Source organism: Lactuca virosa, chromosome 5 (genome assembly GCF_052849685.1).
Source record: "Lactuca virosa cultivar CGN04683 chromosome 5, Lactuca_virosa_CGN04683_v6, whole genome shotgun sequence".
NCBI classification, from domain to species: domain Eukaryota; kingdom Viridiplantae; phylum Streptophyta; class Magnoliopsida; order Asterales; family Asteraceae; genus Lactuca; species Lactuca virosa.
The window spans coordinates 36,409,580-36,415,051 of NC_136430.1; the positions used below are offsets into that span (position 1 = coordinate 36,409,580).

Consider the following 5,472-nt stretch of genomic DNA (forward strand, 5'->3'; position numbering starts at 1 on the left):
AGGCTAGAGAAGATGAGCATGTTCTAGAGAGAGAAACTAGAGAGAAGAGCTAGTGTGTGTGAACTATGTGTATGGAGCATCATTCTATTTATTGAATATATCATAGATTCACTTATTCTTCTTCTTCTTCTCTTATATTTTGATCTGGCATCATCCGTTTGATTGAGATTCAGCACCATCAAACGGATCTGATTGATACACAAGCTGATTTAGAACTTACAAATTCGTCGCAATTGTTGTAGCTCCTCAGTAATAACTCTTTAAAACTGGGAAAAACCTAGTTATGAGCTATCACATGCATTTTCTTTTTTCTATTTTTATATATAAAATACAAATTGTTTCTTAGTAGTAGTTTGATCTATTCCCAATATATTCCTTTATTCCATTGCTCGTTATATTCTAATCCGTCCAATTGGTTAAATTGTTGTTCATATTGAAATGAATCCACATTGATATGGAGTTGGTTAATGAAGCTGAAACATGTATTTGTTTTGGGTGCCTATTTATTTTCCTTCTTCTTATATAAATTTGATCACAATTCGAAATTTGGTTAGGGCTCTTATGTGTCTTGAACTTATATTAAATGCGATTAATCTCAATTTTGTAGCATTTTCGGATTTTTTTGATAGTCGTCAATTAAAAGGAGCCACATTCTCCATTTTTGTTATAGCTGTTGCAGCTGCTGAAACTGCTATTGGACTCGCTATTCTTTCATCAATTTATCTTAACAACAAATCAACTCATATAAATCAGTCAAATTTGTTGAATAAGTAATATTATCATATAAATTAGAATTTTCGTAAATTAATAATTAATTCAAATTGGCATGTCTACCACATAAGGTATCCTTATGCTATCACAAACATACAAAATCAAAGTACTTTTGTGCTTTAAATCCATAAGTAGACTAATAAAAAAACTCGGGGAACTCTTCGATTCATCTAGTATTTAAATATATAATTCATTTATCAATTTACTAGATTCAAACATTCTCGCATTAAAAAATGGATAGATCCAATGTCACATTCAGTAAAGATTTATGATACTTGTATCGGGTGTACTCAATGTGTCCGAGCTTGTCCCACGAATGTATTAGAAATGATACCTTGGGACGGATGTAAAGCCAAACAAATAGCTTCTGCTCCAGGAACAGAGGATTGTGTCAATTGTATGAAATGTGAATCCGTCTGCCCAATAGATTACTTGAGTGTTCGAGTTTATTTATGACATGAAACAACCCGCAACATGGGTATAACCTATTAATAAGTTACATAAAACCCTACTTGAGCCCATTTTTTTAACGCCAAAACCCGTGCTAAAAAGATCTTATTTTTGGGCATAGGTTTTTCTGGTCCAAGTGTATCTTGTCTTTACCACGATCAAATTTCATTGGTTAACAATAATTGTAGTTTTGCCAATATTGGCGGGTTCCTTTATTTTATTTCTTCAACAGAAAGGAAATAGGGTCATTAAGTGGTATTACTATATGTATATGCATGTTAGAACTTCTTCTAACAACCTATGCATTCTGTTATCATTTTCAATTGGATGATCCATTAATATAACTAGTAGAGGATTATAAATGAATCAATTTTTTTGATTTCTGTTGGAAATTAGGAATAGATGGTCTGTCTATAGGACCCGTTTTATTAACAAGATTTATTACTACTTTAGCTACTTTAACAGCCTGGCCTGTTACTCATGATTTTTGATTATTTCATGTCTTGATGTTAGCAATGTACAATGGTCAAATAGGATCATTTTCTTTTGCGGTCCTTTTACTTTTTCCATCATGTGGGAATAAGAATTAATTTCGGTTTATCTACTTCTATCCTTGTGGGGAGGAAAGAAACGTCTCTACTCAACTGCAAAATTTATTTTGTACATGGTGGGAAGTTCCATTTTTCTCGTAATGAGAGTTCTGGGTGTCGGTTTATATGGTTCTAATGAACCAACATTATATTTTGAAACATCAGTGAATCAATCGTATCCTGTGGTTTTGGAAATAATATTTTATATTGGATTTTCTATTACTTTTGTTGTCAAATTACCGATTCTTCCCCTACATACATTGCTAGCAGATACCCACGGAGAGGTACATTATAGTACTTGTATGCTGCTAGCCGAAATTTTATTAAAAATGGGGCGCATAGATTGATTCAGATTAATATGGAATTATTACCACACGCTCATTCTATATTTTCTCCTTGGTTGCTGATAATAGGTACAATACAAATAATCTATGCAGCTTCAACATCTCCCGCCCAACGCGATTTAAAAAAAAAGAATAGTCTATTCATCGTATCTCATATAGGTTTCATACTTATAGGAATTGCTTCTATAACCGATACATGACTCAATGGATCTATTTTACAAATAATCTCTCACGGGTTTGTTGGTGCTGCACTTTTTTTCTAGGTAGGAATGAATTATGATAGAATACATCTTGTTCATCGCAACCGAATGGGCAGAGTAGCTATCTCCATGCCAAAAATATTTACGATGTTTAGTAGTTTTTCCATGGCTTTGCTTGCATTACCGAGTACGAGTGGTTTTGTTGCATAAGTGATAATATTTTTAGTAACAATTACTAGCCAAAAATATCTTTTAATGCCTTAAATTGCCATCACTTTTGTAATGGCATTTAGAATGTTATTAACTCATATTCATTCATTATTTGTGTTACGTCAGTTGTTCTATGGATATAAGTTATTTAATACTCAAAACTCTTATGTTTTTTATTATGGACCGCGTAAGTTATTTGTTTCGATCTTCATTTTTCTACCTGTAATATGTAATAGGTATTGGTATGTATCCGAGTTTTGTTCTTTCACTATCATTTGACTAGGTTGAAGGTATTCTATCTAATTATTTTTATAGATAGTTTTCTTAAAGAAAAAAAAACTCCTACGATTTTTAAGACTTGGTTGACTAATGAAAAGAAAAAAGAAGGCTTTTTATTCTCTTAAATATTAAAAAAAAGTAAAAATAAAATATATATTTGAATTTTCACGTAATATACTTGGTCTTTGCGAGAACCATGTGAATCACTACACTACTTGACTTGATTCACACGGTTGTTGTCGGTTGACACAAGGTGTTTTATATTATTTCGTTTGTATTTGTAAGAACTTTTCTGAAATTTAACTAGAGGTTAACGTAAATGAACCATAACTCTGTAGCCCTATTCCTAATGGATTTACCCCAAAATAGCATATCCAAATTATAAGAAAGCCTAGAGTCGCTACAATTGTGGAATTTGCCCCCTGAAATTTTTTTCTGTTCGATATGCAAATAAATTGCAAATACGATCGAAGTAATAAATGACCAAGTTTCCTTTGGATCCCAACTCCAATATGATCCCCATGCTTCATTAGCCCATACTGCTCCTGAAGGAATACCTATGGTTAAAAATATAAATCATAAGCTAATCACGCGATAACTCCAATAATCTAATTGTTGAATCAATTGGGCCTTGTAATAATTCTTAGCAGACAAAAAGTAATTTCTTTAAAAAATATTGTTTCTTTCATTATTGTATTGGATTTCACCAAAAGAAAATGACTCATTTAATTTTAGCAGACAAAAAGTAATTTAAAAAAATAATGTTTCTTTCATTCTTGTATTGGATTTCACCTAATGAAAAAGAATTGATATCTTGTACTTATGTGGTATCAATTATCATTTTAACGATCAACTTCTCTTATAAAGATATCTATACTATCTAGTGTCGTCATAATATCATCCAATTTCATTCTTTTAACTAACTGAGGAAGAATTTTCAAATTAATAAACCCCGGTGGGCGAATTTTATAGTGCTAAGGAAAAACACCCTTATCTCCTATCATAAAAATTCTCAATTCTCCCTTTGGTGCTTCGACTCTCTCATAAAGTTCTTGCTTCAACAATTTAAAAGTTAGAGAAGTTTTTTTACTAATGAATCGATAGTCAAACTCATTCCATACATTATCTTTAACTCGATCAAAGCGGCGGATTTCTACTTTTTCATAGGGCCCTCCCGGAATTCCTTCTAGGGTCTGTTGAATAATTTTTATGTATTTTGTCATTTCATTGACTCGTACTAAATAACAAGCTAATGAATCCTTTTCTTTTTGTCATTGGACATCCCAATCAAATTCGTCGTAACACTCATAGTGATCAACTTTACGAAGATCCCATTGTATTCTGGAAGCTCGTAGCATGGATGCCGACAAAACACAATTTATTGCTTCCTATCCACCAATAATTCATACTCCTTCAACTCATTCTAAAAAATGGGATTCCGTGTAATAAGCTTCTGATATTCAGCAATTCCTGTGAACATAGTAGCTAAATAATCCATACGCCTTACATAAGGAAAATATTGTATAATTGTTCAATTTTCTGCAATTTTTCCATACCTCTGTGTAAATAACCCAATATTCGTTCACAGTTAATAACATCTTCACCATTTAGAGTAACAATGAGTCGAAGAACACCGTGCAATGATGGATGGTGAGGTCCCATATTGATTATCATGAGGTCTTTCCTTTTAGCTGGTCCAGTCATAGGTTTTTCCTGATTCATTCCTCCAAGAATTGTTGAAAGCAAAAACAAGTTCATCAAACTTTAAGCGATAATTCAAACTAACTCTTCAAATTAGTGAGTTTTTCTCTTGAATATCTAACTGGTCTATTAACTCTTTAAAACATGTTCTATTTTTTTGACAAATAAGCCAGCAACCGTTGGCGTTTTTCCAGAATTTTCTACAGACCTCTCTGAGATAATTAGTTTTTTTGTGCAATTAAAAATGTGAAGTAAGTTTATGTATCGTATTGATGAAACTTAGTACTTGAAATTCAACAAAGCCTCTATTTTCTTTGTTTTCTTCTTGTTCTTAAAAAATAACAGAATTTTCACACTCCCCTTTTTACCATAAAATAATTCTCACACTCCCCTTTTTACAGATATTGATTTTATTATGCAATAATAATAATGTCAAAAATTTTAATATAGTCAGAATTTTTTATAGACTCTTGATTTTATCAAATAATAAATACTATTTTGGGTTCATTTGTATAGTAAAAAGACAATACCAAATATTTTGTTTTAAAATTTCGTTGATTAATTTCTAGCATTAATTGATACGATATTTTTCCTATGTCATTTCCTTATTATTGTACTATTATAGACTGGAATGTAAGACAGTGCATATGTTCATTTGGTTGCTTGCATATAATATGGATATGTTTAGATCATGGATAGAACTGATTTATAGAACAAAAAATAAATATTTAGGAAACTCAAAATTGTTAATCACTGATATATATATATATATATATATATATATATATATATATATATATATATATATATATATATATATATATATATATATATATATATATATATATATATATATATACACACTCAAGCGGCTCCCATTATTGGTATCAAACCAATAACGATTGATACAAGCTAAATCTTCTAATT

General features: G+C 30.9%; 1 pseudogene; it reads right to left on the reverse strand.

Annotated features, from left to right (window-relative positions):
- Positions 1–3,686: 3,686 nt before the first annotated feature.
- Positions 3,687–4,548, reverse strand: LOC145111150 (NAD(P)H-quinone oxidoreductase subunit H, chloroplastic pseudogene; annotated as a pseudogene).
- Positions 4,549–5,472: the final 924 nt, after the last annotated feature.